At 48.2% G+C, this 24,400-nt stretch overlaps 1 pseudogene; it reads left to right on the plus strand.

Moving 5' to 3' along the window:
- Positions 1–18,557: 18,557 nt before the first annotated feature.
- On the plus strand, positions 18,558–18,676 carry LOC143990386 (5S ribosomal RNA; annotated as a pseudogene).
- Positions 18,677–24,400: the final 5,724 nt, after the last annotated feature.

Genomic DNA, 24,400 nt, shown 5'->3' on the forward strand with positions numbered 1-24,400 from the left:
TGGGTGGGAATCGCTTCCTCCTCCGCTCCACGAGTGGCCTAGCTTCCGCTCGGCTTCCCGCTGGATGCATAGGCTCCGCCCCCTGCTGGCCCCGCCTCCCGACTTCTTAAAGCGGCCCGTGCAATATATTAAAAGCGGCGACAGTGCATGCAAACGAAATGTCATGCTGTCCCTCCGCTTAGCAGCCTACGGCTGCTGCTCCGTGCCTCTCTTGACATTTGTATTGTCTGACACTTCTACCCTTCTATACCTCCAAACCCTTCCCCCCCATTAAACCAGACCAGACTGAGTTTGGAGTAAATGGCCAACGGCCTTGATTTATTAACCAAAATGTATAAATAACAAATATAAACTTTTATAAATAACTTTTAATAATAACACCTTGTAAACTTTCCCTTTAACACTGGAACATGGGTCCTTAGCATATCAAGGACCCTACTGGTCACTGCACCATCTATTTTACCTCTTGACCTCCAGACGGTATCCCCTGTCTCGGAGGCTAAACCCAAACCAAGCAGTGACCCACCCCTTTTCTCCTCCGGTTACCCCCTTGTAACCAGGAAGTACATCAACAACCATCCCCATCCCCCTGGATGGGTACAACCTAATTACCACTAAACTGACCCCCCAAACAACCAGCCACAGCTCGAAAGGTGGTAAAGCCTTACCCTTTCGAGCACCGCCACACGCACAGTCCCCTCTGGATCCCCTCCTGCAGGCCTAACGCCCACAAGTCCGTCCCCACCTCATTTAAATGAACCCCGTCACTTCTCAAGTATCGCCAGGTCTAACACTCCAACTCCCGATGCCTGATGGCCAACCCCCCGGTCCTGCCGAAAAACCTGCTGACCTCCTTGTTGACCTTGACCCGGGCCCTGTCCACCTTCTTGTCTGACTGCGCCCACCTCCATGACATCCTGCCCACCATATCCGACCATATCAAGACCATGCCCGGGTAGGCAGCCTTCAACCGAAGGCTGTCGCACTTAATATCCCGTATGAGGTCCCTCATGGACCTGACCCCCATGTCATTGCCCCCCACATGTAGGATCAATACGTCAGGTGGCCGGTCCAAGCGGGCAAACCTGTGGACTTCCCCCAGCACCCTGTTCCATCGCATACCAGGGACCCCAATCCATCGAACCTGGGCTTCTTGTCTGGGAATCCCAAGCTGTCTCCCGTTAGGACGAACATCAGCTCTCTTCGCTCCCCAGAACACATATGAATGGCCCAGAATCCAGACCAAAGCCACCTCCGAACCTGTAAATAAAACCCAGTAAATACATAACAACCAACAACAGATGTCCTGTGCCGATGTATGTCCCCCCCTTTCCCCCCCCCCCCACCTGATCAGGCCTAACCCAACAGATGTGGCCGAACATACAGTCTAAACCTCCCCGATTCCCACCGTCCTATTCTCTTCACCGCCTCCGCACTTAGCCCGGCCCTGGACGCCTCCGTAGCCGCCCCTATTCGAAAAGAGTGCGACGAAAAACGGCCCCGGTCAAACCCCGCTGCCGTGACGCACTTATGCAATATGGCATTAAACTGAAACTTGGACAAAAAGGTACCATCCGCATGTATAAAAAAGGGGCCCGCCACCCGTGGCCGGACGCCCAGGAAAGCCGCCACCGTCCCCACCGGACATATGTCCCTCTCCGCAATGGGGGCCACTTCCACCAGTACCCCACTCCCCTCCTGATCCATCTTTGACTTGCGCAACCAAATTCTGACCCCATCCTGACCCCATTCCACATCGCACGCCTCCAACCCCCCGACCCGATACTTGGCCGGGCAGAACAGCTCCCCTATCCGGAAAGCCCCAAAAAACATCAAAGAAAAAGCCACCCTAAAGAGGCACTGTTCGTAATAGGACCCGCACACCGCCTCCACCACCTTGCACAGACCCCGAAGCATCTGAAAGGAAACCGGGCACCGCCCGTCCCTCTGTCTATGCTCCCTCCGATACCCCTTTACCGCCTGTCGCAGCCAAAACTCCTTGGTAAAATCCGGACTCCCTTCCCATTTAAACAAGAAGGCCAACCCAGCCAGCTTCCTGTCTATGGAGGCCGCCGAAACCCCCCTGTCCATATCCCTGCAAAGAAAGTAAAATACAGCTTGAGCCATGCCCGCCTCACCCGGGGCCATGCCGATCGCCGCAAGACATTCCGACCACTCCTGCCAAACCTTTGAATATGCCCTCCATGTTGCCTTACACACCGACCTCTCAATCAACCGCGCTGCAATTCCACCGCTATGTTCCACATCCAAGCCGGGCATGCGACCCCGTGACGCTCTGCCTCCGGTGCCAGCCCCCGAAACCTGTCCCACTGAAAACGAGACAGAGCGTCAGCCAAATTGTTCTCCACTCCCGGCAGATGCACAGCATAGATGAACGCATTAACCTGCAAACAACGCAAAACCAAGTGGCGTACTAGCCTGACCACCGGCCCAGAGGCCGCCGTCAGCCGATTAACCACATGCACCACCCCCAAGTTGTCGCAATTGAAGCGTACCTTCAAATTCCGAAAAGACTCCCCCCAAATCTCCAAGGCCACCACAATGGGAAACAGTTCAAGCAACACCAGGTTCTTCAGGAGCCCGGCATCAGCCCACTCCGCAGGCCACGGTGCTGCGCACCACTGACCCTTAAAGTAAGCGCCGAAACCCGACGACCCAGCCGCGTCAGTGAACAACTCCAGATCCCAATTGCTGATGGGACCCGACACAGTGCACGCCCGTTGAAGGAGGCCAAAAAGGCCTGCCACACCACAAGATCGTCCTTGTGCTCCTGTTTTAGAGTCACGAAATGAGTCGGTGACCGGACCCCCGCCGTGGCCGAGGCCAACCGGCGGCTAAAAACCCGCCCCATCGGAATAATCCGACACGCGAAGTTGAGCTTGCCCAATAAAGATTGCAACTGCCGTAATTGCAGCTTGCGAACCCCAATTGTCGCCCGCACTTCCTCCTGCAAAGCCTCCAGTTTGTCCTGCGGCAACCTGCATTCCATCCTTTCAGAGTCAATCACGATCCCTAAAAACGTAATGCAGGCCGTGGGCCCTTCCGTCTTCCCCGGCGCTAGCGGGACCCCAAAGCGGCCTGCCAAGTGTTGTAACGTCCCCAAGAGGACGGCGCAAACGTTCGAGCCGGCCGGGCCTATACACAAGAAATCATCCAAATAATGAATGACTGAGTTGATCCCCGACACGTCCCGCACGGCCCACTCTAAGAAAGAACTGAACTGTTCAAACAAGGCGCAGGAAATGGAGCAACCCATGGGCAGGCAACGGTCGACGTAGAACCCCCCCTTCCAACAGCACCCGAGAAGCCAAAAGCTATCAGGATGCACTGGAAAGCCGATTCGACATCCGCCTTAGCCATTAAGGCCCCCCGTCCGTACCTCCGCACCCAGGACACCGCCGCGTCGAAGGACGTGTACGTCACTGCACAGTCCTCCGGCGAGATAGCGTCGTTAACCGAGCCTCCTTTCGGAAAGGACAGGTGATGAATCAAACGAAACTTGTTGGGCTCCTTCTTGGGGACTACCCCCAGCGGTGATACCACCAACCGGGGGAGGGGCAAATCCGTAAACGGGCCGGCCATGCGGCCCAATGCCACCTCTTTGCTCAACTTGTCCGTCACCACCTCCGGGTGCTCCAGCGCGGACTTCAAATTATTGGCCACTGGAGGAGGGGCAGCCAACGAACTGGGGATCCTAAAACCGACCGTAAAACCCTCCTCTAGCACCCGTGCCCCCTCCCGATCTGGATATCTATTGAGGAAAGGCCGCATCCTTTCCACCCGCACCGGGGTCGTCCCTCTTCGGGACAGCATCTCCCGCGCGTCCCTTCCCTTTTTTAAAACATCTGGTGAGGGGGTGGGACCCACCGCAACCCGAGCACGAATGCTTGAAGCGGCAGGTGGGTCCGAATTTACAGGTGCCCTCGTTGAACTGCCAACAGTAACCCCAGCGCTTCTCGGTCGGCTGTCCGGGGGTAGCTGAACCTCCGACCCCGTGCTGAAAAAACGGGTTGGGAGCCCTCGCCGCCGTCATCAACTTCATCCACAGGCTGATGTCCTTGTGGTCCCAGCGAAGCGAGGGTCTGACCGCCATCCGTTGTCGGAACTGTTCGTCATACCTGAGCCATGCTACCCCACCGTACGTCCTATGCGCCTCACTGATAGCCTCCAGATACACGAACAACGCAGAGCAATGTTCCGGTGCCTTCTCCCCCACGACGCTCGCCAGAATGGCAAACGCCTGGAGCCAATTAGAAAATGTCCGCGGAATCAACCGATACCTCCGCTTCTCCTCGTCCTCCTTCTTCCGCACCTCTGGCTTCAACCGGTCAAGGTTGAACTTTTCCAGAGGAAGCAGGGTAAAGATCTCGATGTACTCACCCTTCCAGATCTTCTCCTTCACCTCCTGCTTCAAGTGCGCCCCCAAGGGTCCCTCGAAGCAAACGTACACCTCACTCTTAGCCGCGTCCGCCAACCTGACCCGGTCCGCGCTCTGTTCCCCCGCCTTCGGCGAAACCCCGTCAGCTGCGGGGGCCGCCACGCCCGCCTGCGCTGCCCCCCCGCTGCTGGGACCCCCAGAGCCACCGCCGGCGCGGACTCCGCGTCAGAAGAGACCGCTCCGGCGGTCGCCGAGGCGGCCGCCGGCGCCCACGCCTGGGCCGGCCCGCCCTCCAATCCCCCCTCAAATTTCTGAACCAGTGCCTTCAGGCCCGCCAACAACCCCCCTAGGCCCTCTTGCTGCCGTCCCGCTGCCGGCTCCCCGGGTTTTGACGCACCCGCCAATCTCGCAGACCCACCACCGGCCGCCGGCGCACCCCGTCCGCCACCCTGCCCCAACAAGTCAAGCAACAGTGTAGATATGGAAAAAGAAGAGTCACACTCACCGGGCTGCCCAGGACTGGGCCCTGCAGCCGCCGCTCCGGGACCCATCGCCGACTCCGCGTCACGGACCTCACCGCCATCGGACTCCGACAGCTCACCTTCCGATCGGTCGCTGGCCACTGCCGTCTCCGGTCTGTAAGAAGGATACCCAGATGGGCCCGCTCCGCCATCCGGGGTTCTGCGATGCACTTCTCTAGGGGCCCGGCCCGCCCGACCGCCCGCTCCACACACGGCGCTAGTTGAAGGGCTCCTGCACCGCACAGCTCGCCGGCTCCTCGTCCCCCGCCCCACGGCCAGGCTGCGTCCATCGTCCAGGCTGCCACCGGAAAGCCCGCCCTCTCCCCTGGGACTGGGGGCCGCCACGCCGGGCCGTACCCCCACCCGCTGTCCAGCCGAACGCTGTGGACCGACCTCTCTCTCCCCCCCGGCCTGGCCCATGCATCTACGTCGAGCAGGGGGCGCTGAATCCAGGGGCGATCCCCCTTGCCTCCCAGCCACGCTCCCCAGACCCCTCCTCCGGGCCCTGCTCCTGGCCGAGTACCTGCTACTCCCTTCCCCCGATGGGGTGGAGGTCGTTGGCCCAGTCCTCCGCTGTGGATCCCGCTCGCTGCCATCCTCGTTCGCTGCAGTCGTGGGCACCCCCCGGGACTGTACCGCTCGGGCGGCCTGGAACGCCGCGCCCGAGGTGTCACCGGCGTCCCCCCGTCCGTCGCCGACTCCCGCTCTGCCGCCAAGGCCGCCACTTGCCCCTGTAGCCATGCGGCGCCCTCCTGTGCTATCGCAGCCCTGAGCTGGGCCATCAACTCCGCGGACGCCATCTTGTATTAACTGAGGAGCGGCGAGGGTACGTCCAATCGCTTCCTCCTCCGCTCCACGAGTGGCCTAGCTTCCGCTCGGCTTCCCGCTGGATGCATAGGCTCCGCCCCCTGCTGGCCCCGCCTCCCGACTTCTTAAAGCGGCCCGTGCAATATATTAAAAGCGGCGACAGTGCATGCAAACGAAATGTCATGCTGTCCCTCCGCTTAGCAGCCTACGGCTGCTGCTCCGTGCCTCTCTGTATATCTGTGTGAGGCGGTCGGCAAGTGGTTAACGTGGAAGTTACATTTTTGGGTGGAACTCCACTTTAAGATTAATAATTTTATCTTCCTGACATTAGCATAGTTTCTCCGTCTTTTGAGTAGCATGTGGGTTTCAACTAATACATTTGTTGCTCTGAAACTGGAATTCATTGCTTCATTTCCAAAATAATAATGCCTGCCTGATTAAATCTATGGGAATAATGGCGCAGAAAATTACACGAGTGCAGGAAATTTATTTTTACTTGTTGGTACTTTCTTAATTTAGAAAATTGAATTTAAGCATTTTTATCTAACACTCTGAATCTACAATCCAACTGAAGATTTTTTTATAAACTATTTCACTTACAATGGACAGCCTCCTTTAAACTTTTGACCTCTATGCATAATATTTCCACAAATGTGTAATATAAAAGAGGATGTAAAACATGCTGAGGCATCATTGGTTTTGAATGCAGTTAGTAGTCATAAGTGTTTTGAAAGTTACACTATATGAAAATATATAAAAAAGAAATGAAAGACCCAGCTCAAGACAAAACTTTTTCTTGTATATTTTTGTTTAAATATCAGGCTATTATTTAATCTGTAACACCATTCAGGAAAATTCACTGTAGATATTGAGCATGCATGGTAGTGTGCCATCATGTTGCAGTGAGCTACAGTGTAGGTATATTGTCTTAGTGTGTTGGGGTGCATTTGAAACTAAATGGCACTCAACATACTAACAAATATATTGTGTTGTGTAAATTGTGCATTACCAGAACACATAGGTGTAATCCCTTTCAGACTGGGGCGGTGCCGCATTAACGCTTTACCGCTGTTATAGCGGTGCTTTTTCGACCGCTAGCGGGGCACTTTTAACCCCGGTTTGCAGTAGAAAAAGGTCCATGTTGCGGCGCTGCCGAATCGCTTTACAGGCGATATGGCAGCAATGCCCAGTCATTTCAATGGGCGGGGGCAGTGTAGGAGCGGAGTATACAACACTCTTGCACTACCCAAAAGATGCTGCTTGCAGGACTTTTTTTCTGGTCATGCAAGCGCACCGCCCCAGTGTGAAAGTACTCGGATTTTCACACTGGGGTGGCTTGAAAGGCACTTTTTAGGCACTTTATATGTGTTATTTTTAGCGGAAAAAAACACGCCCCAGTGTGAAAGGGGTCTAATAGTAAGGTTGAAAAGACACAGGTCCATCAAAGTAAACCTCAGTGTATGTACATGAGTTTTACATATATGATCCAGAGGAAGGCAAAAAGAAAATACCTACACACATACTGTATGAGGTACAGTGATGAAATGTTACTCATGTCCTCATCGAATGATAACAGATTGGTATGACAAGAATGATCTTTCATAAATCCTATCCAATCCTGTTTTTTTTTTTTTGTTTTTTCTTACTTATGATACCACTGTCACTAATACATTCTTGATTATTGTTCCTTACATGTCGCGCCAATATTTCACACTACTACTGATGTTACGTTGACTGGTCTGTAATATCCTGCCATATATCTCAACTCTTTTTTTAAATATTGATACCACATTTACTCTACATTGATCATTTGGTACCAATTTAGTCTGTAAGGTGTTCTTTAAAAAAAGGAAACAAAGGTCTGACTATAACAAAGATGAGCTCTGAATTCATAAAGGTAAGCCATATGGTCTTGGAGATTTATTCCAATTTACTCATATGTAGTTTGTTTTGAAATTGGATATTTGTCATAGAGGTGCATTCAGTACATTTTTATTAGCATTACTGTTCTGACTATCAAACCTGTTTTTATTTATTTTATTTATATAAACTGGAGAAAAATGTATTTAATACTGTATATCTGCCTTATCCTTATCACTTGTAACCAACTTCACACAGAAAAGTCAGTCTTTCTCCAGGAACTCTAATGCTCTGTACACATGTTCGGGATTTCCGACAACAAATGTAAGATGTGAGCTTGTTAACGGAAAGTCCGGCCGTGTGTATTCTCCATCGAACATTTGTTGTCGTATGTCACTACGTTTGTAATTGTTGGCCAACATTTATGTGACCGTGTGTATGCAAGACAAGTTGGAACCAACATCTTTCAAACAAAAATTTCCTGGTTTTGTTGTTGCAAAGTCCAATCGTGTGTACGGGGCATAAGATTACTTTCACACTGTAGCGAGCATCAGCAGTAAAGCGGGGCTATTTTTAGCCCCGCATTACCGTTGTTTTAGTGGCACTATTCTGCCACTATCGAGGAACTTTTAACCTCCGCTGGTGGCCGAAAAAGGGTTGAAACCACGGCAAAGCGCCACTGCCCCATTGATTTCAATGGGCAGGGGCACTTTAGGAGCGGTGTATACACCGCTCCTACAGCTCTGCAAAGATGCTGCTTGCAGGACTTTTTTTTTTTTACCATCCTGCAAGCGCACTGCTCCAGTGTGAAAGCACTCAGGCTTTCACACTGGAGAGACAGGAGATGCTTTTTACAGGCGCTATGCAGGCGCTATTTTTAGTAAAGCACCTCAATGTGATAGCAGTCTAAAGTCTAAAGTACAGCAATTTTTCAGCCACTTGTTCAGCTCTCTAAGTTTCTGCTGCCTCTCTGGTGTGGCCCCAAGGTACAGTACCTACAATATTATTCAACATGATCACCTTAGAGGTCCTCCTTTTTAAGCTTGTTTATCTAAGTCTTTAACATTATTTTTTAGGATTCTCCATCTATATCCATGTATATTTATTGGGTTGTATCAACTCAGGGTTAGCCACTCTAACACTTTTACCTCTTCTAAGAGCCCCCGTCTTCTAACTGTAACCTAGCTACAGCCTCCCCACTCTCTGCACCTATGCTTCTCCACCTTCCTGTACACTGTAAACCTTGCACTGAGAACCTTGCAGTGTTACATAAATTCAATCTGCATTCAGCAACAACTATCAGCTGCAGGGAAAGGTAGGTAAAAAGGTACACTTATTTTTAATTCCTCCCACACAAATTTAATCACCACCCACACTGACAATGTACAGGTGCCAATCATGCCTGTGCACTAAACACAGCTACATGATTTCACCTAAACAAGGCTACACTTTGCTAATTATTGGTTTATCTACTTGTTGCCCATTTTCTTATTAGTAGGACATTGATTTCAATGTTTTGCAAAAAAGGACTGCAACAATAATTTAAATCTCTCAGCAGCAAACAAATTCAATCACCAGTTAAGCTCAGACTTACTATTACAAATATCATGCTCTTTTCAAAATTGCCATACAGGGTGCTGGTCTGCAGAGTAGGATAATATCACATACCAGGTGCTGGAGACCAATGGTGAGAGGACTTTCACTTGTGTCTAAGCTCCACACTAGTGATGGATGAACTTCCGACAGGACGTTTCGTGAACGCGAACCGGGAACGCGGCCAAAAGTTTGCAAACCGCAAAGTTTGCAGCAGACCACATTGACTTTAATGGCAGGCGAACCTTAAAAACCTACAGGTCATATTTTCAGCCACAAGATACTTACTAGCTGTGCACACATAGTCTCACAACATGGACAAGTATTAAGTATAAAAGTATTAAGTGAATCTGGGATCGACAACGACAAGCATTCTTTTTTTATCTGTGAAATTTTGACAATTCAGGAGCGCATGAAGGCCATGGAGGAGAGGCAAGGTCAGGCCAGGCTATGAAGGGGATGCAGGAGATGATAAGTGCTATAGTCAGGGCAGAGCAGTCCTGTGCCAGTGTCCCAGTGTGCCAACCTGTGCTTGAGCCCCTCCCTCTGCCCGGCCCTTACCCCCACCTATGCAGGGCTCCACTGCGGTGGTGCCAGTCCAGTGCTGATCCTCAGCCATGGTGCTGGCACTGCCTGCTGATTGGCTTCTCTGCTGCTATCTCCCTCACTGTCTGAAACCAGCACCGCGAAAGAGACTGAGCACTGACACCAGCACCGTGATAGAGAGCACTGACACCAGCACCAAGATAGAGAGCAGTGACACCAGCCCCGAGATAGAGAGCACTGACACCAGCACCAAGATAGAGAGCACTGACACCACACCAGCACCGAGATAGAGAGCACTGACACCAGCACCATGATAGAGAGCACTGACACCAGCACAGTGATAGAGAGCACTGACACCAGCACCGTGATAGAGAGCACTGACACCAGCACCGAGATAGAGAGCACTGACACCAGCACCGTGATAGAGAGCACTGACACCAGCACCGTGATAGAGAACACTGACACCAGCACCAGGATAGAGAGCACTGACACCAGCACCGAGATAGATAGCACTGACACCAGCACCGTGATAGAGAGCACTGACACCTGCACCGAGATAGAGAGCACGTTAAAAAAAGCCCACACTGCAGAGCCATGTTCCGGCGTCCTGGGAGCGCCAGATGTGACCGTACATGGTTGATGCCTCGCTCCTGATACATTAGCAGTCTGCTTTGTTCCTCCTGTGCAATCTAAGTTCGGCCTGCTTCTCCTCCCTATCTGCTGGTCCATATCTCCATCTGAACTCCCCTCCTCTTCCTCTCTTGTTCCCCAACCAATATAATTAGAGATGTCGGAGTAGGCAACAACAGCGGGACCAATCTCCTTGGGCTGATCTGGGTACTGTCGTCAGATTGCTGAGTGGCTGTTGTTGCTACCTCCTCTTCCTGATCCAATGCCAAGAATGGCTGTGCATCGGAAATGTCTTGTGATGGATTGGAAAATAATTCCTGTGACTCAAGCGGAAGGTATATGGTGGTGGTGGAGTTGGTGGTAGTGTCTTTGGGGGTGCACACAGCAGAGAGTGAAGAGGGTGCAGATTGAGAGGATGAAGAGGGTACAGAAGAGTAAGGCTGAGTGAACCACTCAACCAAGTCTGGTGCGTCTTTTGATGTAATCGCACGCACATTCTGCAATTTGCCACTTTGGCTCAAGTCTGTTGCTCCTGCCCTACCCCTACCACCCCTGCGGAAGGGCCTGCCTCTTCCTCTGCCTGTCATTTTTTAAATGACCCTGTGAAGAAAGTCTCTGGAGAAGTGCAGTATGTATGTGGAAGAAGGTATATAAATGCCCGCTTCAATCTGTTATTTTTGGGGGGCACTGGTCTATCACACCAGTTATAATACTTTTTTTTTATTGCGTTTGTCACTCTTTGTAGTATCGCTGCAGAACCGCTCAGCAGTCACAATGCTGCACAGTGAAAATGCACTATACTATGCTTTCTATATGTGCAAGTATTTTATACGTGTATTACACCCCTATATACTGCACACCAAATAGTACAACTATACCAGTCCTTAAAAGGACCTTTGTGGACCTAGTAGCTAGTGATTTGAAGACTGTCCCTCAGTCCCTACACTGATAAAAAACAGCTGCAGAATCGGTCAGCACTCAGCTCAGCAGTCAAGTATAATAGGCTTTCTATATTTGAAAGAAAGTATATTATACGTATACAACCCTATAGATGGTACACCTATACCAGTCCTTAAAGGGACCTTTGTGGACCTAGTAGCTAGTGATTTGCAGACTGTCCCTCAGTCCCTACACTGATAAAAGACAGCTGCAGAATCGGTCAGCACTCAGTTCAGCAGTCAAGTATAATAGGCTTTCTATATTTGAAAGAAAGTATATTATATGTGTAAAACCCTATATACTGTACACCTATACCAGTTCTTAAAAGGACCTTTGTGGACCTAGTAGCTAGTGATTTTCAGACTGTCCCTCAGTCCCTACACTGATAAAAGACAGCTGCAGAATCAGTCAGAACTCAACTCAGCAGTCAAGTATAATAGGCTTTCTATATTTGAAAGAAAGTATATTATACGTATAAAACCCAATATACTGTACACCTATACCAGTTCTTAAAAGGACCTTTGTGGACCTAGTAGCTAGTGATTTGCAGACTGTCCCTCAGTCCCTACACTGATAAAAGACAGCTGCAGAATCAGTCAGCACTAAGCTCAGCAGTCAAGTATAATAGGCTTTCTATATTTGAAAGAAAGTATATTATACATGTACAACCCTATATACTGTACACCTATACCAGTCCTTAAAAGGACCTTTGTGGACCTAATAGTAATAGCTAGTGATTAAACTGACTGTCTCTGCTCCACACAGCGTGCTGTCCCTACAATGACAAAAGACAGCTGCAGAATCGGTCAGCAGTGCACTCAGCAATCAGCAGCACAGCAGTCAGCAGCAGTGCACCAGAACCCTATATACTTTACACCTATACCAGTCCTTAAAAGGACCTTTGTGGACCTAATAGTAATAGCTAGTGATTAAACTGACTGTCCCTGCTCCACACAGCGCCCTGTCCCTACACTGACAAAAGACAGCTGCAGAATCGGTCAGTAGTGCACTCAGAAATCAGCAGCACAGCAGTCAGCAACAGTGCACCAGAACCCTATATAATGTACACCTATACTAGTCCTTAAAAGGACTTTTGTGGACCTAATAGCTAGTGATTTGTGTCACTACAGTCTGTCCCTGCTCCACACAGCAACCTCTCCCTACACTGACAAAATGCAGAATGTAAAATGGCCGCCAGATCAGGTCTATTTATAAGGTAGGGGGAATGTCCAATTGTCCATGTAATGAAATGTCTCAATTGGCTGTCCTGTACCCCATGATGGATGTGTCATCATGGATCAAAGTTCTTTCACAATGTAAATGCATATGTCCGCCACGCGAACAGCACCAGAAGTCCGCAGGGTTGGCGAATCGCAAACACGCAAAATTTGCCGCGAACCAACCACCGGGCAAACTGCAAGGCCATCCCTACTCCAGACTCACCTGAAGGTGGAACTTGAGGAATCAGGCTCAAAGAAGCATGGGTCGCCTGTTGGAATTGCTTGCAGGAGATGTTTAGAATGGAGTATTGTCAGACGAGATGTCCAGGTACTCAGATGAGACACCAGGATAGTGTCTACAGACAGGTGGCACCCGTGGGAACTAGCAGAACTCAAAGCCAAGGTCAAGTACCAGGTGCGGACATGAGCAAGCGTAGTCAGGAGGAAGGCCAAGATCGTACACTGAAAAGCAGGATAAGACAGTCCATTTTAACAAGCTGAGGTCAGATCAGGAGGCAGGCAGAAAACAGGTCCAGGGGCATGCAGAGTTGGTAACAGGTATCCACAGACTGAAAAAGGAGGAGTATATAATAGGCCTGCAATACCCCTACTCAGTGCCAGATCAGCTCCACAGCTCTGGCAGCAGAATTTGCACAAGCATATAATAAGAGTATAAAATAATAGTATTTTTTAAAACATCTTATAAAAAATACTAAAAGGTGGTCTCAGGCGGGCCTGGATCGAATTTGTACTCTAACGAAAAACGGACGGATCAAAGCTTTCCCTATTCTACAAACCCAATTTCGAATTCCTAATGGGGAATGCTTCCGCTATCTACAAATTGCCCACTTTGTTAATTCAATACCCAAACCCAATAATGCGCATGAATACATGTCAACTTATGAGAAAATATGCGACTCTGACCCGCACGCCCCTGGTATCATCTCCCTATTATATTCTCAATTCACTTCCCCCCCGCACCCCTTCCGCTCTTTGCCACTAGATGGTCCACAGATCTCAATATAGAACTAGACGCTGATGCATGGACTACGATTTGGGCCAACACAAGTAAAGCCTCCCAAAATGTTATTGCCTCAGAGGCTAACTTTAAAGTCCTCATACGGTGGTATCTGGTCCCAGCTAGAATAGCTAAGTTTGTCCCCGGCTACCCCGCTACATGCTTTAGAGGCTGTAGTGAAGCAGGCACCCATATCCACATCTGGTGGACGTGCCCAGTCGCCCAACGCTTTTGGGCAGCGACATTCCAGATGGCATCAGTACTCTTGGGAGACTCCTTGCCTCCTGACCCATCTCTAGCCCTACCTAATCTATCACCCCAAAATTGCACTCAAAGTCAGGTATCCCTATTCCTCCAGCTAACCACAGCGGCAAAACAAACAATAGCTAGAGCATGGAAGACACCGACACTCCCCGTAGTGGAACTTAAAAACAGGGTCACGCAGGCTATGGTCCATTGCAAGATTGAAGCGAAAATTTTAGACCGCATGCCCCGGTTTCACAGGATTTGGCAGCCTTGGATAAGGCACTTCCTACCCCCTGACTTAGACCCCAACCTTTTGGAGCCCTAAATTGCCCCTTCTGATGAGACCCTCTTCAGGACATGGCGGCCTGGGTCCGTGCGGACCGATCGACCAATCTCCCTCTGTTTCTCTTCCTTGCTTTTTTCTTTTTCTCTCTTGTTTCCCCCTCTACTCTTATCCTTGTTCCTAGTTTAACTGCTGTTTTCTTTTTTCTCCCCCATATCTGAAAAACTCTGCCCTCGCAGTACCTGTACTCCCCTGTGAGTTATACTCCTTACTCTTGGGAGTAACTTATTTCTCCATCCCCGGTGACTCCGGATTGTTTCGTTCTTGATTGTTTTAATAAGCAATTACTCTCCACTTTGATCGGAGCGACACATTCTTGTTATGTCCTTGAAACTGTTACATTAGGACTATGTCGCAATACCACTGCTATTTTGTTCTGTATCTAATGTTCTATTTAGATTCTGACTACATCGTACTGTGTAAATCTTCTGTTTATTGATAATAAAAAAATGTTGAAAGAAAAAATACTAAAAGGAAACTAAGCAGCTAAAAACAAGTAAAATGGCAACCGGTAGTATAAATGTAAACAGTTCAAAATACTGGATGTTATAAATACTAAAACAGAGTTAATAATTATATTAATAGTATAGTAATATTATAAACCAGTGACACCCTAGTCCAATTCATATGTAGCAGACGGTAGACATGTGCATTCGTTTTCGTCCGAATGCATTTTCGTCCGAATTTCAGCTATTTTCGTTTTCGTTTTGACAAACGATAACGAAAGCACAAAATCCGAAAAACGAAAGATCCGACATAAATAAATGCTTTATTTTCGTTTTCATTGTTACAACAGTTCGATATAGAATAGGAGATTCGACATGACTCTGACAACAATCTGTCTATAGAACTTGTGGTCAAATGTGCCTAACCTTACCTCTATTAGTCCAAGATTATATAGAGAAAATATTTGACAGAGAAAAAAGATTTGACAGAGAGAAAAGATTCTGCAAGTTACTGTCCTAAAAAGTGTTTGGGGACCCGGGTCCTGCCCCAGGGGACATGTATCAATGCAAAAAAAAGTTTTAAAAACGGCCGTTTTTTCGGGAGCAGTGATTTTAATAATGATTAAAGTGAAACAATAAAAGTGTAATATTCCTTTAAATTTCGTTGGGGGGGGGGGGGTTGTCTATAGTATGCCTGTGAAGGGGCGCATGTTTCCCGTGCTTAGAATTGTCCCTGCACAAAGTGTCATTTATGCAGGAAAAAAAGTCCTTTAAAATCACTCGCAGCTATTATGAATTGTCGGCTCCGTAATACAGAGAACACTCATTGAAAGTCATTGATAAAAAAATAAATAAATAAATTTAAAAAAAAGCGTGGGGGTCCCCCAAATTCAATTACCAGGCCCTTCAGGTCTGGTATGGATATTAAGGGGAACCCTGCCTCAAATTTAAGACAAAATTTGACGTGGGGTTCCCCCTAAATATCCATAACCAGACCCTTCAGGTCTGGTATGGATATTAAGGGGAACCCCGCATCAAATTTTAAAAAAAATTGACGTGGGGTTCCCCCTAAAAATCCATACCAGACCCTTTATCCGAGCACGCAACCTGGCAGGCCGCAGGAAAAGAGGGGGGGACGAGAGAGCGGCCCCCCTCCCTCCTGAACCGTACCAGGCCACATGCCCTCAACATTGGGAGGATGCTTTGGGGGTCCGTGACCCCTCAAAGCACCTTGTCCCCATGTTGATGAGGACAAGGGCCTCATCCCCACAACCCTGGCCGGTGGTTGTGGAGGTCTGCGGGCGGGGGGCTTATCAGAATCTGGAAGCCCCCTTTAACAAGGGGACCCCCAGATCCCAGCCCCCCCTGTTTGAAATGGTAAGGGGGTACAAAAGTACCCCTACCATTTCACAAAGAAAGTGTAAAAAATGGTTAAATAAAACAAACACACTTTTGAAAAATTCCTTTATTAAAAATAAAAAAATAAAAAAAAGATTCCAGCGGCGGTAATCCACTCTTGCTATCCAGCGAAGGACGATCATCTCTCCAGCGATGTCTCATGTCATCCAGCGCAGCGAATCCTCCGTCCTTCTTCTGTCTCCGTGGAGGAGACACTGCAAGGATTCCGGCGGCTGACGTTTCTTATATACGGAGGGCGGGGCCACCCATCACCTGACCCCGCCCCCCTCTGACGCAAGGGGAAACCCGGGGTTCCCTGTGACGTAGGGGTGACCCGCACCCCTCTGATGTAACACAGACAGGTTTCCGTTACATCAGAGGGGGGCGGGGTCACCCATACGTCACGGGGAACCCCGGGTTTCCCCTTGCATCAGAGGGGGGCGGGGTCAGGTGACGGGTGGCCCTGCCCTCCGTATATAAGAAACGTCAGCCGCCGGAATGCCTGCAGTGTCTCCGTGGAGGAGACAGAAGAAGGATGGATCGCTGCGCTGGATGACATGAGACATCGCTGTAGAGATGATCGTCTGTCGCTGGATAGCAAGAGTGGATTACCGCCGCTGGAATCTTTTTTTTATTTTTTTATTTTTAATAAAGGAATTTTTCAAAAGTGTGTTTGTTTTATTTAACCATTTTTTACACTTTCTTTGTGAAATGGTAGGGGTACTTTTGTACCCCCTTACCATTTCAAACAGGGGGGGGCCGGGATCTGGGGGTCCCCTTGTTAAAGGGGGCTTCCAGATTCTGATAAGCCCCCCGCCCGCAGATCTCCACAACCACCGGCCAGGGTTGTGGGGATGAGGCCCTTGTCCTCATCAACATGGGGACAAGGTGCTTTGAGGGGTCACGGACCCCCAAAGCATCCTCCCAATGTTGAGGGCATGTGGCCTGGTACGGTTCAGGAGGTCGCTCTCTCGCCCCCCCCCTCTTTTCCTGCGGCCTGCCAGGTTGCGTGCTCGGATAAAGGGTCTGGTATGGATTTTTAGGGGGAACCCCACGTCAATTTTTTTTTAAATTTGATGCGGGGTTCCCCTTAATATCCATACCAGACCTGAAGGGTCTGGTTATGGATATTTAGGGGGAACCCCACGTCAAATTTTGTCTTAAATTTGAGGCAGGGTTCCCCTTAATATCCATACCAGACCTGAAGGGCCTGGTAATTGAATTTGGGGGACCCCCACGCTTTTTTTTTAAATTTATTTATTTATTTTTTTATCAATGACTTTCAATGAGTGTTCTCTGTATTACGGAGCCGACAATTCATAATAGCTGCGAGTGATTTTAAAGGACTTTTTTTCCTGCATAAATTACACTTTGTGCAGGGACAGTTCTAAGCACGGGAAACATGCGCCCCTTCACAGGCACACTATAGACAACCCCCCCCCCCCCCCTACGAAATTTAAAGGAATATTACACTTTTATTGTTTCACTTTAATCATTATTAAAATAACTGCTCCCGAAAAAATGGCCGTTTTTAAAACTTTTTTTTGCATTGATACATGTCCCCTGGGGCAGGACCCGGGTCCCCAAACACTTTTTAGGACAGTAACTTGCAAATTAGCCTTTAAAATTAGCACTTTAGATTTTGAACGTTGGAGTCCCATAGACTTTAATAGGGTTCTAAAGTATGCTATATAGTTAGCTCCGTCGAATCTTCTTTATACATTCGACAGACACCATAAGCCTTCCAAGACAGATTCGACCGTAATTCATGTGGATTTTCGGACGAATGCAATTTTTGAACGAAAAACGAAATAAATAAAAACGAATTTCGGGAGTAACTAAATAAATTAAGCTTTCGGACGAAAACGAAATTCCGAAACGAAATATTTTACTCTGCACATGTCTAGCAGACGGTTAAGGTAGAACAGTTCAAAGCATTGAAGACATTCAGGGTGTAGGGAACAGTTCAAAATATCCGAGGTGTTAAAGGTAATCTATAGTTGTTATCCAAGCGTGCCTTCCACCAGAGAATAGAGAGATCCATAATCCACCATGTGCACCACACTCTCCCAGAGAGTCAAACTCACCAGATGCCTCTAAGATGCAAGCCTTAGGTTTGGTATGTATCAGCTGCTTTAATCACTGGTCCTTACCAACCCAGAAAACAACCGTTGCAGGGGCTTAAACACATACCATAAAATACAAGAATAATAGTGTCATTTTGTTTATTTACAATATAATTCCCCATACAGCAGAAGCCCCCTTAATACTAGCTACATACATCACATAAATTATCAACAAGCAAAATATAAATTACTCAGAGGGCGCTGTCACCATGTTCCAGCCGTCAGAGGAGAATATGCATTCCTTTGCAGACCCTGCAAACACTTCTGGGTAGAGGGCAATGGCTAGTTGGAGCACATATGTCACATCCGGGATAGTGTGCTGGTCACCTGACCGGTTTAGCCATTCACTGACTTCTACGGAGGTTCAAGAGAAGTTCAAGTTTTACTACCTAGATATGCTGTATCTAATAATGTGTGGTGACCATCTTGGAGTTTCACAAGATTGTTGAGGGTGCAAATGAGATTGCCTAGGGCCACATCACCCTGAAAGTGCCTGATCTCATCTAATCTCGGAGGCTAAGAAGGGTCGGGCCTGGTTAGTACCTGGATGGAAGACCACCTGGGAATGCCAGGTGCCGTAGGCTTTTTTAGGTTTTGGCCGACCAATGAGGTTAATTTTATGATAATTTTATGATCTTATTGTTTAAGAGGATATTTAAGAAACAAGAACGATGCCATAGGAGGAGGCTCAGGGACACTGGGAGATACACATACTCCCAGATTGACACTCATGCACTATGCATGAATACATATTTTTACATTCATGAAGATTCCTGATCCTTGGAACTCTGAGGTCACAAGAAGTAATTCCTCTTTAAGAATATCCATTTTGAAAGCCATGGCAGCCATCTTAAAAATCCTGGTAACCAGCAATCCAGACTAATAGCCATTTTGGAATGGGTAAATATGCCATGTTGATTATATCTTGTATGTTCTCTCAAATATTGATGTATTGAATATTCTACTATTGATAATCATTCTCCTAAATCTTTTTTAGATTTTTTTTCTCTAAAATTAAATTTTTTATTAAATATTTCTTTTTACATAGATGCCACTTTTATTGACAAACAAACGTCTAATTTATCTCACATTGTTAACCACTTACTTACCAGCAGTATAGTAACGGTTTGATGTGTGAAATACAGACGTTCTGTTTAATTGTCAATTATTATAAGGTTATTGATTCTACTGAGAAGTTATCATGTCCAAGGTACTTAAACTCCCATTTTGTGGGTATTTCCATTAATTGTTTAATATGTTCATGTAATGCAATCTGAGAATTTCGGCTGTTCGCGGTCCGCCCGTTCGGCGGACTATTGGCGCCGTTCGCCCGGTGGACTTCCGTGTTTACTGTGTAAAAGAACTTTGACCTATGATGACACATCCATCATGGGGTACAGGACAGCCAATTGAGACATTACAGCACATGGACACTTGGACATTCCCCCTAACTTATAAATACACCCGATCCGGCGGCCATTTTACATTCTTTCTTCTGTCACTATAGGGAGAGGTTGCTGTGTGGAGCAGGGAAAGATTACAGTGACACAAATCGCTAGCTATTTGGTACACAAAAGTTATTTTCAGGACTGGTATAGGTGTTAGGTGTAGTTCAGGATAGGCAGTGCTGTGCTAGTGATTGTTGCAGCAGCCTGAGTGTCTTTTGTCAGTTTAGAGAAAGGGACAGGACGGTGTGTGCTGCAGGGACAGCCAGTTTAGTCATTAGCTGTTACTATCAGGTCCACAAAAGTGCTATTTCAATTATTGTTTCAGTAGCCTCTGTTTTGTCAGTTTATATAGGGACAGGCAGGAAGCAGTGTGTGAGGCAGTGAGGGTCAGTTTAATCAGTAGCTGTTACTATTAGTTCCACAAAGGTTCTTTTCAGGACTGGTATCAGTGGTATGGTAATAGGCTTGTACACGTATAATATTCTTTCTTCCAAATATAGAAAGAATATTATACTTGACTGCTTCCCTTCTGCTGCAGTCTGCTAATCATTCACAACCCACTTGTTCCACAAAGCTCCTTATAAGGACTGGTAACTTGGTCTGTCTAGGGTGCAACAGTACATAGGGTTGAGTGAGGTACAGTCTGCCATTCTATAAGGACTGGTATCGGTCCACAGTACATAGGGTTGAGGTGCACTACTGCTGAACGCTGCCCTATACTGCAGCAGTCCTTCATCGGTATAGGGACTGACGTACAGTCTGCTAATCACTCACACACAACCTACTTGGTCCACAAAAGTCCTTATAAGGACTGGTAAGGTATAGGGTGCTACAGTACATAGGGTTGAGTGAGGTACAGTCTGCTACTCTATAAGGACTGGTATAGGTCCACAATACATAGGGTTGAGGTGCACTACTGCTGACCGCTGCCCTATACTGCAGCAGTCCTTCATCGGTATAGGGACCGACGTACAGTCTGCTAATCACTCACACACAACCTACTTGGTCCACAAAAGTCCTTATAAGGACTGGTAAGGTATAGGGTGCTACAGTACATAGGGTTGAGTGAGGTACAGTCTGCTACTCTATAAGGACTGGTATAGGTCCACAATACATAGGGTTGAGGTGCACTACTGCTGACCGCTGCCCTATACTGCAGCAGTCCTTCATCGGTATAGGGACTGACGTACAGTCTGCTAATCACTCACACACAACCTACTTGGTCCACAAAAGTCCTTATAAGGACTGGTAAGGTATAGGGTACTACAGTACATAGGGTTGAGTGAGGTACAGTCTGCCATTCTATAAGGACTGGTATCGGTCCACAATAAATGGGGCTGAGGTGAACTACTGCTGACCGCTGCCCTATACTGCAGCAGTCCTTCATCGGTATAGGGACCGACGTACAGTCTGCTAATCACTCACACACAACCTACTTGGTCCACAAAGGTCCTTATAAGGACTGGTAAAGTATAGGGTACTACAGTACATAGGGTTGAGTGAGGTACAGTCTGCCATTCTTTAAGGACTGGTATCAGTCCACAATACATAGGGTTGAGGTGCACTACTGCTGACCGCTGCCCTATACTGCAGCAGTCCTTCATCGGTATAGGGACTGACGTACAGTCTGCTAATCACTCACACACAACCTACTTGGTCCACAAAAGTCCTTATAAGGACTGGTAAGGTATAGGGTACTACAGTACATAGGGTTGAGTGAGGTACAGTCTGCCATTCTATAAGGACTGGTATCGGTCCACAATAAATAGGGTTGAGGTGAACTACTGCTGACCGCTGCCCTACACTGCAGCAGTCCTTCATCGGTATAGGGACCAACGTACAGTCTGCTAATCCCTCACAAACTACCTACTTGGTCCACAAAGGTCCTTATAAGGACTGGTAAAGTATAGGGTACTACAGTACATAGGGTTGAGTGGGGTACAGTCTGCCATTCTATAAGGACTGGTATCAGTCCACAATACATAGGGTTGATGTGCACTACTGCTGACCGCTGCCCTATACTGCAGCAGTCCTTCATCGGTATAGGGACTGACGTACAGTCTGCTAATCACTCACACACAACCTACTTGGTCCACAAAAGTCCTTATAAGGACTGGTAAGGTATAGGGTGCTACAGTACATAGGGTTGAGTGAGGTACAGTATGCTACTCTATAAGGACTGGTATAGGTCCACAATACATAGGGTTGAGGTGCACTACTGCTGACCGCTGCCCTATACTGCAGCAGTCCTTCATCGGTATAGGGACTGACGTACAGTCTGCTAATCACTCACACACAACCTACTTGGTCCACAAAAGTCCTTATAAGGACTGGTAAGGTATAGGGTGCTACAGTACATAGGGTTGAGTGAGGTACAGTCTGCTACTCTATAAGGACTGGTATAGGTCCACAATACATAGGGTTGAGGTGCACTATTGCTGACCGCTGCCCTATACTGCAGCAGTCCTTCATCGGTATAGGGACTGACGTACAGTCTGCTAATCACTCACACACAACCTACTTGGTCCACAAAAGTCCTTATAAGGACTGGTAAGGTTTAGGGTACGATAGTACATAGGGTTGATTGAGGTACAGTCTGCCATTCTATAAGGACTGGTATCGGTCCACAATAAATAGGGTTGAGGTGCACTACTGCTGACCGCTGCCCTATACTGCAGCAGTCCTTCATCGGTATAGGGACTGACGTACAGTCTGCTAATCACTCACACACAACCTACTTGGTCCACAAAGGTCCTTATAAGGACTGGTAAGGTATAGGGTACTACAGTACATAGGGTTGAGTGAGGTACAGTCTGCCATTCTATAAGGACTGGTATTGGTCCACAATACATAGGGTTGAGGTGCACTACTGCTGACCGCTGCCCTATACTGCAGCAGTCCTTCATCAGTATAGGGACTGACGTACAGTCTGCTAATCACTCACACACAACCTACTTGGTCCACAAAGGTCCTTATAAGGACTGGTAAGGTATAGGGTACTACAGTACATAGGGTTGAGTGAGGTACAGTCTGCCATTCTATAAGGACTGGTATAGGTCCACAATACATAGGGTTGAGGTGCACTACTGCTGACTGCTGCCCTATACTGCAGCAGTCCTTCATCAGTATAGGGACTGACGTACAGTCTGCTAATCACTCACACACAACCTACTTGGTCCACAAAAGTCCTTATAAGGACTGGTAAGGTATAGGGTACTACAGTACATAGGGTTGAGTGAGGTACAGTCTGCCATTCTATAAGGACTGGTATCGGTCCACAATAAATAGGATTGAGGTGCACTACTGCTGACCGCTGCCCTATACTGCAGCAGTCCTTCATCCGTATAGGGACTGACGTACAGTCTGCTAATCACTCACACACAACCTACTTGGTCCACAAAGGACTGGTAAGGTATAGGGTGCTACAGTACATAGGGTTGAGTGAGTAAGGACTGGTATCGGTCCACAATACATAGGGTTGAGGTGCACTACTGCTGACCGCTGCCCTATACTGCAGCAGTCCTTCATCGGTATAGGGACTGAGAGTTTTGTCACAGGGTCATTTAAAAAATGACAGGCAGAGGAAGAGGCAGGCCCTTCCGCAGGGGTGGTAGGGGTAGGGCAGGAGCAACAGGCTTGAGCCAAAGTGGGAAGTTGCAGAAGGTGCGTTCAATTACTTTAAAGGACGCACCAGACTTGGTTGAGTGGCTCGCTCAGCCTTACTCTTCTTCACCCTCCTCATCCTCTTGATCTGCACCCTCTTCTTCACTCTCTGCTATGTGCACCCCCAAAGACACTACCACCAACAACAACACCAACACCACCACATACCTTCCGCTTGAGTCACAGGAATTATTTTCCGATCTATATCAAGACATTTCTGATGCGCAGCCACTCTTGGTATTGGATCAGGAAGAGGAGGCAGCAACAACCACTACTCAGCAGTCTGACGACAGTACCCAGATCAGCCCAAGGAGGAGGTTGGTCCCCGGTGTTGCTGCCTACTCCGAGATCTCTACTTATAGCGGTGGGGAAGGTGACGTTTATGATGACGTGTCAGTGATGTCACGTGGGTGCCCACAAGAGAGGAAGAGGAGGGGAGTTCAGAGGGAGATATGGACCAGCAGATAGGGAGGAGAAGCAGGAATAACTTACATTGCACAGGAGGGACAAAGCAGACTGCAAATGTATCAGGAGCGAGTCATCGACCATGTACGGTCTCATCTACGAGTCATCGACCATGTACGGTCACAACAGGAGGGACAAAGCAGACTGCAAATGTATCAGGAGCGAGTCATCGACCATGTACGGTCACATCTAGCGCTCCCAGGACACTGGCACATGGCTCCGCAGTGTGGGCTTTTTTTAACGTGTCCGCTGCTGATAATAGCGTTGCCATCTGCAATCTTTGCAGTCAATGCATTAGTCGTGGTAAGTCCAACACTCACCTAGGGACGACCGCCTTAAGAAGGCACATGAGCAGCCATCACCGAGCCGAGTGGGAGCAACGGAACACACAAAGCCACACTGCAGGCTCTCACCGTCCAGCCTCGCCTTCTACTTCTCCTTCTCCTCTCTCCTCACAATTGTCCTCCACTCCACCTTCCATCACACCAAGCTCACGTTTTTCTGCAAAAAGGCAGGCCTAATGTTCGAGCGTAAAAAAATGATGACGCCGGATAACCCTCTTGCCCAACGGTTGACGGCTGGCTTGTCAGAACTCATAGCCCGCCAACTACTGCCATATAAACTGGTGGACTCAGAGGCCTTTTGCAAATTTGTGGCCATTGGAACACCACAATGGAAGGTCCCAGGAAGGAAGTATTTCTCAGAGAAGGGCATCCCAGAGCTATATGGCCA

The sequence above is a fragment of the Lithobates pipiens genome, unplaced genomic scaffold (genome assembly GCF_037356315.1).
Source record: "Lithobates pipiens isolate NorthernLeopardFrog02 unplaced genomic scaffold, aLitPip1_a1.2 Scaffold_18, whole genome shotgun sequence".
In the NCBI taxonomy this organism is placed as follows: Eukaryota; Metazoa; Chordata; class Amphibia; order Anura; family Ranidae; genus Lithobates; species Lithobates pipiens.